Raw genomic sequence first — 13,789 nt, 5'->3', positions numbered from 1 at the left:
CTACAGCGCTACCTGCAGCCCGGAACCCTCCTCGGCCTGGCCGCCCTGCGCAGCCTGGAGCTGGCTGGCAACCCGCTGCTGCTGCTCGGCGACCACACCTTCCGCGGCTTGGCCGCCCTGCGCACCCTCAGCCTGGGCTCCCCCGAGCTGGCCTGGGCCGGCCCGCGAGCCTGGGCCGGCCTCAGCGGCCTCAACCAACTCACCGTCCGCGGTGCCGCGCTGACCTGGCCACCCGGTGCTGCCCTCTCCCCCCTCCTCAACCTGACCGCCCTCCGCCTGCTGGCCTTCCCCAAGGCCGCCGCCCTGCCCGGCCGCCCCTTCCAGGACCTCTCCCGCCTCCGCCTGCTGGAAATCAACTCCTGGGCCTCACTGGCCCAACTAGGCCCCGATTGCCTCCAGGGCCTCAATTTGGTTTGGCTCTCAATCACCCGCTGCAACCTCAGCACTGTCCCCTATGCCAGCCTGAGGACTCAGGCCTACCTGCGCTTCCTCAACCTCTCCTATAATCCCATCAGTGCCATCCGCGGAGCGCTGCTGCAGCACGTAACCCGCCTGGAGGAGCTGCGATTGGTGGGCGGCCGTCTGCGCATCATCCATGACGCCGCCTTCCGCGGCCTCGTCTACTTCCGGCTGCTGGACGTCACGGCCAATCAGTTGGCCAGCTTGCCGGCTGCTGCCTTCCGCTCGCTGGCCTCCCTCCAGAGCCTGGGCCTCGGCCTCAACCCGCTGGCCTGCGACTGCCGCCTGCTCTGGATCGTCCGCCGGCGCCACCGCCTCCGCTTCCTGGGCCCCCAGCCGCCCACCTGCGCCGTCCCTCCGCGGCCGCCGCCTGCCCGAGGCCGCCGGCTCCCTCCCTGCCAGCACCTTCAGTTGCCGCCGGCCCCGCATCCGCGACAAGAGGCCGCAGCCCCGAGAGGGCCAGACAGTCACCCTCCGCTGCTCGGCCGACGGCCAGCTGCCGCCCCTCATCCTGTGGCTCAACCCACGGCGCCAGCGGCTGGGCCACCCCGAGGCGGGGATGAGCCTCCTCGGGGCGGGGATGAGCCTCCCCGGGGGCCTGGGCCTAGTATCTGAAAATCTGGGCCTGAACCCCGAGGACCGCGGCCTCCTCCCTGGACGTCCGGACCCCAGCCTGCCCCCCGCGCCCCCGCTCCTCTCCGGACCCGCCGTGGGCCGCAGCCGCCTCTTGCCAGACGGCAGCCTGCAGATCACCTCGGTCCGCCGCATGGACTCCGGCACCTATCGCTGTGTGGCCCGCAACGCCGGCGGCAACGACACGGCCTCGGCCTCGCTACAGGTGCGGCCGCTCTCGCTACAGGAGCTGGGACTGGCTGGGCGCTCCGACTCCCGGGCCAAGGCCGGCCTACGGCCCGGATATCCCTTCGACACCCACACGCTGCTGGTGGCCACCACCATGGGCTTCGCCTCATTCTTCACCGTGGTGTCGCTCTGCTTCACTTTACTCTTCATCTGGAGCCGGGCCAGCGGGCCCATCAAACACAACAACATCCATGTTGACTTCGTGCCGCACGCGGGCGGGGGCGGCAGAGGTGGCGACGGGGACGACGCCAAATTCAACATGAAGGTGGTCTGAGGGCTGACGTCACTGTCCGAGACGTCACTGCGACCCCATCTATGCCTCAATTGCTAAAGGACAAGTGTCCCATATGCCTTTTTCACCATCCTATTAACCTGTCCTTCCACCTTCAGGGATCTCAGAACAAACACACCACGGTCCCTTTGTTCCTCAGACGCCCCAGTGTCATGCCGTTCATTGAATGCTTCGTTGTCAAGTTACGCCTGCCAAAGTGTGTCACCTCACATTTTTCAGGGTTAAATTCCATCTGCCACGTTTCTGCCCATTTGACCATCCTGTCTATATCTTCCTGTAACCAAAGACACTCAAACTCACTGTTAACCATCAGGCCAAGCTGTGTGACATCCATAAAGGTAATGATTCTACCCCACACATCGTCATCTATGGCGTTTATATAAATGACAAACAACAGGGGACCCAGCGCAGATCCCTGTGGTACGCCACTGGACACTGGCTTCCAGACACTAAAGCAGCCATCTGTCATCTTCCTCTGTCTCCTACAGCCAAGCCAATTTTGAATCCACCTTATCATGTTACTCTGTATCACATGTGTATTTGTCTTCTTTATAAAGTCTCCCATGTGGGATCTTGGCAAAGGCTTTGCTGAAATCTATGTAAACTACATCACTACCACCATCGACATACCTGGTGTCAATCAATCAATCAAAATTTGTTAGGCATGACCTCCCGCTGACAAAGCCATGCTGACTATTCCTGATCAAACCTTGCCTCTTCAAGTGGAGATAGATTCTCTCCTTCTGAATTTTCTCCGATAGGTTCCCTACCACTGATGCGAGACTCACTGGTACTTAGTTCCCTGGCTTATCTCTACAACCTTTCTTAAATAGTGGGATCATATTAGCTGATCTGCAGTCCTCTAGCACCGACCTCGTCGCTAAAGAGCAATTAAAAATTTGGGTCGGGGCCCCTGCAATCTCACCTCCCACAGCATCCTGGGACACAATTCATCCAGACCTGGAGATTTGTCCACTTTTAAGCTTGCCAACACTTCCAATGTCTTGTCACTCCCTCTGTCAATTCGCTCAAGAACCTCACAGTTTCTCTCCCCGAGTTCCAAGTCTATCTCCTCATTCTCTTGGCTGGAGACGGATGTGAAATATTTATTCAACACCCAACCAATGTCCTCTAAAGTTTCTCTCCATTTAGATAATAAAATTGCCTTTTTATTCCTCTGTCCAAAATTGATAACCTCACACTTATGCATGTTAAATTCCATCTTATCAAATGTATTCTGGAAGTCCAAACACATCTACAGTACACCCATTATCCGCCTGGCTTGTTACATCTTCCAAGAACTCCAACAAATGAGTCAAACACGATTTACCCTTTACAAAACCACACTACAAAGTCTTACAACATCAGGTGAAAGTCCAACAGGTTTGTTTCGATGTCACTAGCTTTCGGAGCGCTGCTCCTTCCTCAGGTGAATGAAGAGGTATGTTCCAGAAACATATATAGTGACAAATTCAAAGATGCCAGACAATGCTTGGAATGCGAGCATTAGCAGGTGATTAAATCTTTACAGATCCAGAGATGGGGTAACCCCAGGTTAAAGAGGTGTGAATTGTGTCAAGCCAGGACAGTTGGTAGGATTTCGCAGGTCAGATGGCGGGGGATGAATGTAATGCGACATGAATCCCAGGTCCCGGTTGAGGCCGCACTAATGTGTGCGGAACTTGGCTATAAGCTTCTGCTCGGCGATTCTGCGTTGTCGCGCGTCCTGAAGGCCGCCTTGGAGAACGCTTACCCGGAGATCAGAGGCTGAATGCCCTTGACTGCTGCCCCGACTGGAAGGGAACATTCCTGCCTGGTGATTGTCGCGCGATGTCCGTTCATTGCCACACTGACTCTGATGGATTGCGGTTTGGCTTTCCAAAAGTCCAATTACTACTTCCTCAATAATGGATTCCAACAGTCTCCCAACTACAGGCTTTAACTAACTAGTTTCCTACTTTTTGAACAGGAGGGATTACATTAGACTTTTCTACTAATGCAGTGACATTGTCACTGGATCAGTGTCTTCCCCCCCCCCCGGTCTCTACGAGGTTGTTTGCGGAGAGGAGCCAGAAGCAGCGGATAGTGAGAGTGGAGAATGTCCATCGGGGCTGGTTTAGCACACTGGGCTAAATCAGTGGCTTTCAAAGCAGACCAGCAGCACGGTTCAATTCCCGTACCAGCCTCCCCGAACAGGCGCCGGAATGTGGCGACTAGGGGCTTTTCACAGTAACTTCATTTGAAGCCTACTTGTGACAATAAGCGATTTTCATTCATTGTTTCATTCAGCTCTCGGGCAGCACTGAGGATTTGTAAACCCCGCCTCCCGACACTGACCTCTCACCTGATACCTCACAATGCCAGGGCAATGATTGACGGCAGCTCCTGACCAACAGGGTGAAGGGGTGGATTCAAAAGGCCGGTGGGAATCGGCTGGTCCTCCAGCCAATCGGAGTGAACAAGGAGGCGGGACTGGGCCGAGTGAAGCATGCGCAGTGCGATTAATGGCGGCGTTCTTTCTCGGATGTATGATCCGTAAAGGAGGGAATGGCAGGACCGAGGGAGAGCTCAATTAGGCGCGTCGTTGGACACACTTCTTAAACATGTTATATTAACCGAAAATCCTGAAAAATAACCTACCGGTATCGGGGGGGACCTGAGCGGGACCTGCAGCTTTCTCACAGACGAGACTAAATGGCGGCCATCTCTCTCGCGCGTACTAGAGGGGCTGCGCATGCGCATTCGTCAACGTTCTTGGGGCACGAGCAGCAATGCGCGCGCGCGCATCCACCGTCTGTCTTGGGGGCAGCAGCGGAGCGCATGCTCAGTCGCCATCATTGCAATATTTTTGAAATGTTTCACCATGACAGACTCACTCTGAGTTACAAATTCTTATTTATGAGGCAGAACAATGATACATGTCCAGGGCAGTGACAATATTGTGCCTTGACAAAATCAAGCATTTTAACACATCGCAGAGAAACGTTATAAAATAACAATTGACACTGAGCAACATGGGGAGATATTAGGAGAATCTTAATGGAGGAAAGTGAGTGAGAGAGTCGGAGAATTTGAAGGAGGAAATTCCAGAGCTTGTGGCCCAGTCAAATGATAAAAGGCCAGTAATGGTGGACCGAATAAATCAGGTATGCTGTAGTGGCCAGAATTAAATTAGTGCAGAGATCTTGAAGGGGCGTGTGAGGAGATTACAGAGATCAGGATGATCACAACTATAGGAATCGAAGAATGGGAAATTTCAACTTTTGGTACTTCTTAAAAGGAAAGTGAGCACAGGGGATGGGTAAACAAGACTTGTTTGTATTGTATTTGTTTTATTGTCACATGTACTGAAGTACAGTGAAAAGTATTCTTTTCGTACAGTCATAAGTTCGGATATGGAGATGCTGGCATTGAACTGGGGTGAGCACAGTAAGAAGTCTTACAACACCAGGTTAAAGGAGGAAGGAGCAGTGCTCTGAAAGCTAGTGATTTGAAACAAACCTGTGTAAGGACTTTAACCTGGTGTAAGACTTCTTACTGCAGTCATAAGTTCATAAGATACAGGAGCAGAATTAGGCCATTTGGCCCATCAAATCTGCTCCACCATTCTATCATCGCTGATATTTTCCTCATCTGCTCCCTACAATGCTAAAGACCAAGAGCGGGATTGCAAAATCAGCCAGAGCATCTCCTCGCTAGAACACATGACCTAGGAGCAGGAGTAGTAAATGTAGCCTCCCGCGCCTAAACATCTTCAATGTGATCATGGCTGATTCCATCCTGGCCTCAACTCCACTTTCTCCATAAAGCATTCTCCATAAACCTTCAACCCATCACCAATTAAAAATCTGTCTAACTCCTCCTTGAATTTACTCACTGTCACTACATCCATCACACTCTGGGGTAGCGAATTCCACAGATTCACAATCCTTTGGGAGAAGTAGTTTCTCTTCAAATCTGTTTTTAACTTGCTACCTCTTATTCTAAGATCATGACCTCTCGGTTGAAATTCCCCACGAGAGGAAGCATCAGCTCCATGTATACTTTATAATCTTTATTGTCAAAAGTAGGCTTACATTAACACTGCAATGACGTTACTGTGGAAATTCCCTAGTCGCCACATTCCGGCGCCTGTTTGGGAATACAGAGGGAGAATTCAGAATGTCCAATTCACCGAATAAGCACATCTTTTGGGACTTGGAGGAGGAAACCGGAGCGCCCGGCGGAAACCCACGCAGACACCGGGAGAATGTGCAGGCTCCACACTGACAGTGACCCAAACCAGGAGTCAAACCTGGAACCCTTGCACTGCGAATCAACAGTGCTAACCACTGTGCTGCCTTGCCACCCATTATCCATATCTTTTACCATCTTCTTTACCTCAATTAGATCTCCCCTCATTCTTCTAAACTCTTCTAAAGAGAGTATAGGCCTAAACTGTTCAATCTCTCCTCATACGACAAACCCCTCATCTCTGGAATCAATCTAGTGAACCTCCTCGGAACTGCCTCCAATGCGACTACATCTTTCACAAATAAGGGGACAAAACTGTGCACAATACTCCAGGTGCGATATTACCAATGCCTTGTATAGTTGCAACAACATTTCCTTACTCAATTCCTTTTGCTAACATTCCATTTGCTTTCCTTATTATCTGCAGCACCTGGATGCTCGTTTTCTGTGACTCATGCACAAAGACACCCAGATCCCTCTGCATAGGAGTTAAACTCCATTTGCCACATTTTGGCCCACTCTCCTAACCTATCGATATCCATTTGTAAGGTTCTTATTTTCTCATTGCAGTTTACTGTCCCACCTATATTTGTGTAATCTGCGAATTTGGCTTTTGAACCTTCTTTCCCTGTATCCAAGTCGTTAATATAGATTGTAAATAACTGGGGCCCAAGGACCGAACCCTGTGGTAGCCCACTAGTTACATCTTGCCATCCAGAATAAGAAATATTTATCCTGACTCTCTGTCGTCTGTCCTTCAGCCAGTCTTCTATCCAAGCTAATAAATTACCCTAATCCCATGTGATCTCACCTTGTCAATTAACCTTCTTTGTGGCAACTTATCAAACACCTTCCAGAAGTCCAGATACACTACATCTACAGGATCCCCATTATCCACTTTGCTTGTTACATCGTCGAAGAACTCACAATTCTTTAGTCCAGAAATTAACTTCTTAGTATTTGGAATGGTGGAATGTGAATTCAGTTTTTTAAAATCTGGATTTAAAAGTCAAATAATGACCATGAAACCATCGTTCATTGTCATAAAAACCTATCTGGTTCACTCATGTCCTTTAGGAAAGGAAATCTCCTGCCCTTACCTGGTGCGGCCCACATGAGATTCCAGACCCACAGCAAAGTGGTTGACTCTTAAAATGCCCTCTGAAATGGCTGAGCAAAGCACTCAGTTCAAGGGCAATTAATGATGGGCAGTAAATGCCCAGCCAGCGACACCACATCCCATGAGATAATTTTTTTTAAACTTGAGGAAGGATGTGAAGGCATTGGAGTGCAGAGTCCAGAGAAGGTTCCCAAGAATGTTTCCAGGGATAAATATGAGAAGACGTTGGGTCTGTTTTCCGTGGAGAAAAGAAGGCTGATTGGAGGCTTGTAGAGGTAATCAAGATCCTGAGGGCTTTAGACCGGGTAAATAATGAAAATCTATTTCCCTTCTGGAGTACATCAAGAATTGGAGAGCACAGATTCAAAATAATTAGCAAAAGGAACAGAAGTGATGCGAGGAAAAAGGTTTTCACCCAGAGGGTGGTTGGAGTCTGGAACGAACATCTTAAGAGGGTGATGGAGGCAGCTCCAATCAAGGTATTTAAACGGGAATTGGATTTTTATCTGAAAAGAAAGAATGTGCAAGGTTACAGGGATAAGGCAGGGGAGTGGGATTAGGTAGAATGTTCTTTCAGTGAGCAGTGCAGACTCGATGGGCTGAATGGCCTCTTCCTGAACTGTAATGATTCTGTGGTTCTGTCAGCACAGGCCCTCCATCATCAGCATTGGAACTGAAACTCGGATCATTACATCAACACAGAACCGCACTGGAATTTCAGAAAACTGGGAAATCTTCCGAGGGCAACTGACACCAACATCAGGTGAAATTCACCAACCGCCCAATGTCTGCAACAGATTGATAGGATTGATGAAAGCTCAGTGTTTAATCTGGGAGAAGGTGAACCAGAGAACAGAAATAATTCAGAGTAAGAAAAGATCAAAAATAATGTCCCAATCAGTAACAGGAGATCAATCAGTCTCCTCTTATCATTGAGGAAACCGAATATTCAAAACACAGTGTCTGAATCAGAGCTGATTTAATCAATATTTATACAGAACATCAATGCACACCCCAGCTTTCAGGCTTATTAATACCGGCAGCAACAAACTCCAGCTGTCAGAGTGAAGATGGTTCAGTCCAGATGTGATTAACAGCAGAATCCAGATCCAATCCCTGCAGTCACTTGTGAACTCGCTGGTATCTCAGCATGTGGGATGACTGAATGAATCCCTTTCCACACACTGAGCAGATGAACGGCCTCTCCCCAGTGTGACTCCGCTGGTGCTTAAGTAGGTTGGACTTCCAAGAGAAACCTTTCCCACAGAAAGAACAGATGAAAGGTCTCCCTGGTTTGAGTGCGTTCATGTGTCAGCAGATCCTTCCGGCTTTTAAAGCTCTTCTCACAGTCAGGATATTTAAATAGCCTTTGATCAGTATGAACAAGTTGGTGTGTCAGCAGATCGAATGAACGGGCGAATCCTTTCCCACAAACGGAGCAGGTGAACTTGAGTGAGTTTATGGCTCAACAGATCTCTTTTCCTTTTATAGTTTTTCTCACAGTAAGAACATTTAAAAGGTCTCTCCTCACTGTGGATATGATGGTGTTTCAGGAGGTGGTACGAAGTTCTGAAGCCTTTCCGACACACAAAGCAGATGAACGGTCTTTCCCCAGTGTGAACTCGCTGGTGTCTCAGAAGGTCAGATGATTTAGTGAATCCTTTCTCACACACAGAACGGGTGAATGGTCTCTCCCCGGTGTGACTGCGTTGATGAATATGCAGCTCAGACGGGTAATTGAATCCCTTCCCACAGTCTCCACATTTCCACGGTTTCTCCCCCATGGGACAACACTTGTGTTTTGACAAGTTTGATGATTGGCTGAAGCTTCGTCCACACACAGAACACGGAAACACTTTCTCCCCATTGTGAGCGGATTTTTTTGATTCCATGTTCAAAAGCTGATAATGTTCTGGCTCTGATGAGTCGAGTGACTGTTACATCCTGATGTGATATTTACAAAGCACCCCTTCCAATATCCTGAAAAATGAATTCAAAGAGGAGAAAAAGAGAGTGATAAACACAAAGGCAGCTTGTGAAATGGAGTTGGATGAATCCCTCATTTGTGGGACCGGCACTAGGAAACGTGACCATGAAAACTTCTGGATTGTCATAAAAAACAACTGGTTCACCAATGTCCTTCTGGGAAGGGAAGCTGCCACCTGATCTGGGCCTACACCTCCTGGTCTGGGGGAGAGAGGAAGAGGGAGGTGGGAGTGGGAAGGTTTGAAGGAGAGGATTTTATCTAAAACTCGACCAGAGCTCTCATGTAACATCCAAAACCATTAACCTCCACTATCATCTCCAAGTGTCCCTCCAAGTCAGAAAATGTCCCGAATTGTCTGACTCAGTACTGGATAAGCAGAAATGTCCTCCATTTAAATATCGGGACGAGGAAAGCAATCATCTTCAGTTTCTGTTACATATCCCACTCCCTAGCTACTATCTCTATTGCAACTCTTTGAGGCTGAACCAATCTGTTCATAATCTGGTTGTCAAATTTCATCCCAAACTGTTTTTTTGATGACACATCACTAAGACTGTCTATTTCCACCTCAGTAACCTTGTCCAGATGTGCTGCTGCCTCATCTCATCTGCTACTGAAATTCATTCATTCCTTTGTCACCTCAATCCTTAACGGCTCCAAATCATTCCCTTGCCAGCCTCAGATTCAACTCCACACAAGGCCATGTCAAAATCTGCTGCTTGTGTGCAGATTCACACTAATACCTGTTCAGGAGTGACCAAATCCACTGGAGAAAAGGGGACATCTTGGGGGGGGGGGGGGCGGTATGGTGGGAGATGTTGATGACAAAACAATTGATGGGGGAAGGGTGAAACCTGTTGAGAGTGAAGATTGTGGAAACTGGAGACACGTGGCTTTATCAGGGGTATCAAGTGCACACCATTTACATGGTGGAGGAGGCCCAACAGTTGTCCAGAACCAAAAATATGAAACATGCCCTTATAACATTCCAAATATAAAATATTTGACTTACACTCTGCCTGTTCTACCCACCAACAGTGTGCACAGAGCTCTCTTGGATCTTAGACACTCCATGCTGGTCCCCAACATATAAACACAAAAACTCTGTCAATATCCCCTCCCTTGACAGACAGAAGCCTATTCCCTTAATCCTAACTACCATTGCCCACTCAGGTCATTCTCATCAAACGTCCTCACCCAACTCAGTCAGAAGCCTTTCTGTCAACCCCCCTCCCCATCTCACTCACAGGTTCCCGGCTTCAGACCTCCTTCCTCACTCACTCCAACTATCCCTGCTCACTCACAATCTACTTTCTCCAACCTCCCCTCCACATGCTCAGCCCCTGCGGCTTTGATAATTTAAATTCCAAACATTACCATATGACCATAAGACATAGGAGCGGAAGTAAGGCCATTCAGCCCATCGAGTCCACTCCACCATTCAATCATGGCTGATTTAAACTCCATTTATCCGCTCTCTCTCCATAGCCCTTAATTCCTCGAGAAATCAAGATTTTATCAACTTCTGTCTTAAAGACACTCAACGTCCCGGCCTCCACCGCCCTCTGTGGCAATGAATTCCACAGACCCACCACTCTCTGGCTGAAGAAATTTCTCCTCATCTCTGTTCTAAAGTGACTCCCTTTTATTCTAAGGCTGTGCCCCCGGGTCCTAGTCTCCCCTGCTAATGGAAACAACTTCCCTACATCCACCCTATCAAAGCCATTCATTATCTTGTAAGTTTCTTTCAGATCTCCCCTCAACCTCCTAAACTCCAATGAATATAATCCCAGGATCCTCAGACGTTCATCGTATGTTAGGCCTACCATTCCTGGGATCATCTGTGTGAATCTCCGCTGGACCCGCTCCAGTGCCAGTATGTCCTTCCTGAGGTGTGGGGCCCAAAATTGCTCACAGTATTCTAAATGGGGCCTAACTAATGCTTTATAAAGCTTCAGAAGTACATCTCTGCTTTTATATTCCAAGCCTCTTGAGATGAATGACAACATTGCATTTGCTTTCTTAATTACGGACTCAACCTGCAAGTTTACCTTTAGAGAATCCTGGACTAGGACTCCCAAGTCCCTTTGCACTTCAGCATGATGAATTTTGTCACCGTTTAGAAAATAGTGCAAGCCTCTATTCTTTTTTCCAAAGTGCAAGACCTCGCACTTGCCCACGTTGAGTTTCATCAGCCAAATTCTTGGACCACTCTCCTAAACTGTCTAAATCTTTCTGCAGCCTCCCCACCTCCTCCATACTACCTGCCCCTCCACCTATCTTTGTATCATCGGCAAACTTAGCCAGAATGCCCCCAGTCCCGTCATCTAGATCGTTAATATATAAAGAGATCAGCTGTGGCCCAAACACTGAACCCTGCGGGACACCACTCGTCACCGGTTGCCATTCCGAAAAAGAACCTTTTATCCCAACTTTCTGCCTGACAGCCAATCGTCAATCCATGTTAGTACCTTGCCTCGAATACCATGGGCCCTTATTTTACTCAGCAGTCTCCCGTGAGGCACCTTATCAAAGGCCTTTTGGAAGTCAAGATAGATAACATCCATTGGCTCTCCTTGGTCTAACCTATTTGTTATCTCTTCTGCACTGTAAATTCTATGATAAATTCTATGATAAAGTACACGAAAAGAAAAGGAAATAAAAGAAAATACATAATAGGGCAACACAAGGTACATAATGTAACTACATAAGCACCGGCATCGGGTGAAGCATACAGGGGTGTAGTGTTACTGAGGTCAGTCCATAAGAGGGTCGTTTAGGAGTCTGGTAACAGTGGGAAAGGGGGGATCAGATAGGGGGAAAGAGTGGGGGGGAAATATATATAAAGACAGACAAAGAAATAAAAGGTAAAAGACAGTTAAAATTAAATGGAATGAAAACAAAGGGGTCGAGGTGGGCTAGAACTAATCATCTGAAGTTGTTGAATTCAATGTTGAGACTGGAAGGCTGTCGCGTGTCGAACCGGAAGATGAGATGCTGTTCCTCCAGTTTGCGTTGAGCTTCACTGGAACATTGCAGCAGGCCAAGGACAGACATGTGGGCATGGTAACATGGTCATGTGTTAAAATGGCAATCAACGGAAAGGTCAGGGTCCTGAATGCGCAGAGACCGAAGGTCTATGTTTGGTTTCTCCAATACAGAGACCACATTGGGAGCAGTGAATGCAGTAGACCAAATTGAAAGAGGTGCATGTGAAACGTTGCTTTAACCTGGAATGAATGTTTTGGGCCTGGGATGTTAAGCATGGAAGAGGTAAAAGGATAGGTGTTGCACCTTCCGCAATTGCATGGGAAGATGCCATGGGTGATGGGAGAGGTGTTGGGTATGGTGGAAGAGTGGACTAGTTTATCTCGTTGGGAATGGTGTTTGTGGAATGCTGACAGAGGGAGTGGAAGGAAGATGTGTTTGGTGGTGACATCACGCTGAAGTTGGCGAAAATAGCAGAGGATTATGCTTTGCATACGGAGGCTGGTGGGGTGAAATGTGAGAATGAGCGGGATTCTATCCATGTTCTTGGGGGGAGCGGACGGGGTGAGGGTAGTGGTGTGGGAGATGGACCGCACATTGTTGAGGGCCCTGTCAACAGCTGGAGGTGATAAATGATGGTTAAGGAAGAAGGAACACATTTGAAGCATCACCTTGGTAAGTGGCATCATTGGGACAAATGCGTCGGAGGCGGAGGATCTGAGAGAAAGGGACGGAGTCCATACAGGTTGTAGGGTGTGAAGATAGCTGTGGGAGTCAGTGGGATTGTAATAGATATTAGCAGATAGTCTATTGCCGGAAATGGTGCCAGCAAGGTCAACAAAGGGAAGGGAGGGGAGGAGTCTGAGATGGACCAGTTGAAAGTGATGAAGGGGTGGAAACTGGAAGCGAAGTTGATGAATTTTTCCAGTTCCGGATGAGAGCATGAAGCAGAACCAAAATAGTAATCGATGTACCGGTGAAGGGGTTGTGGGAGGGGACCCAGGTAGGCATGGAACAAGGAATGTTCCACATACCCCATAAAAAGGCAAGCATAGCTCAGACCCATGTGGGTACCCATTTCTACCTTTGATTTGGAGAAAGTGAGATGAATTAAAGGAGAAGTTGTTGAGCGATAGAACAAGTTCAGCCAGGCGGAGTAGAGTGGTGGTGAATGGGATTTGGCCAGGCCTCTTTTGTTCAAGTATTGTATCATTTTTTATTCAAGTATTTCTATTAAGTATTCCATGTTATATTTTTAATCACCTTATCTCCATGTCCACCAATGGACATGCACACCAAGGCCCCTCTGATCCTCTGTACTTCCTAGGGTCCTACCATTGATGATTTATTCCCTTGCCTTGTTTGCAGATTCTTTACCCAGCGTGAAACCACAGGTTGACGGTGTGCTGTGTAAAACCTGTCATTCCACAGGCCCCATTTTCCTGGAACAACATGAAGAATGTGCTGCCTTCTGTCATGTTGGGTGTTCCGATACACAAACAAACCAACATGGTTGTAGATGGTAAAACTCTGTTTTATTATTCTGTATAATAACAACTGTTAACTTCTGGCTGTGGTTCGTACTTCACCAGTTAACCTGTGGACCCAGCCCTAGCATCTTAGAGAGGCACTCAGCACATGGTGTATGTCTGAGTGTCACGCTGTGAGCTCTGTGCTCTGAGCTATCTCCTGGTGGAATGAGCGGGAACTGTGGTATCCCCTGTTTTATAGTGCGTGTGCTCTCACTGGTGATTGGTTGTGATGTTGCGTGTGTGTTGATTGGTCCGTCGACCTGTCCATCAGTGTGTGTGTGTTTGCACCATGATATGTTAATATGGATATCATGACA

General features: G+C 48.3%; 1 protein-coding gene and 1 long non-coding RNA gene across 2 annotated transcripts in view; both read right to left on the bottom strand.

Annotated features, from left to right (window-relative positions):
* LOC140419255 (uncharacterized) overlaps positions 1-4,341 on the bottom strand; it is a 64,417-nt gene extending 60,076 nt beyond the window's left edge. The window contains exon 1 of the mRNA XM_072503083.1: positions 4,253-4,341. The gene's annotated coding sequence lies outside the window, so the exon portion shown is untranslated. The remainder of the gene's footprint in view (positions 1-4,252) is intronic.
* The window catches only part of LOC140419278 (uncharacterized), a 194,362-nt gene that overhangs the window by 149,458 nt on the left and 31,115 nt on the right, over positions 1-13,789 (bottom strand). The window lies entirely within an intron of this gene.

Source organism: Scyliorhinus torazame, chromosome 5 (genome assembly GCF_047496885.1).
Source record: "Scyliorhinus torazame isolate Kashiwa2021f chromosome 5, sScyTor2.1, whole genome shotgun sequence".
Taxonomy (NCBI): Eukaryota; Metazoa; Chordata; class Chondrichthyes; order Carcharhiniformes; family Scyliorhinidae; genus Scyliorhinus; species Scyliorhinus torazame.
Note: the sequence above shows the minus strand (reverse complement) of the source record. Positions and strands in the feature narration are given on the sequence as shown.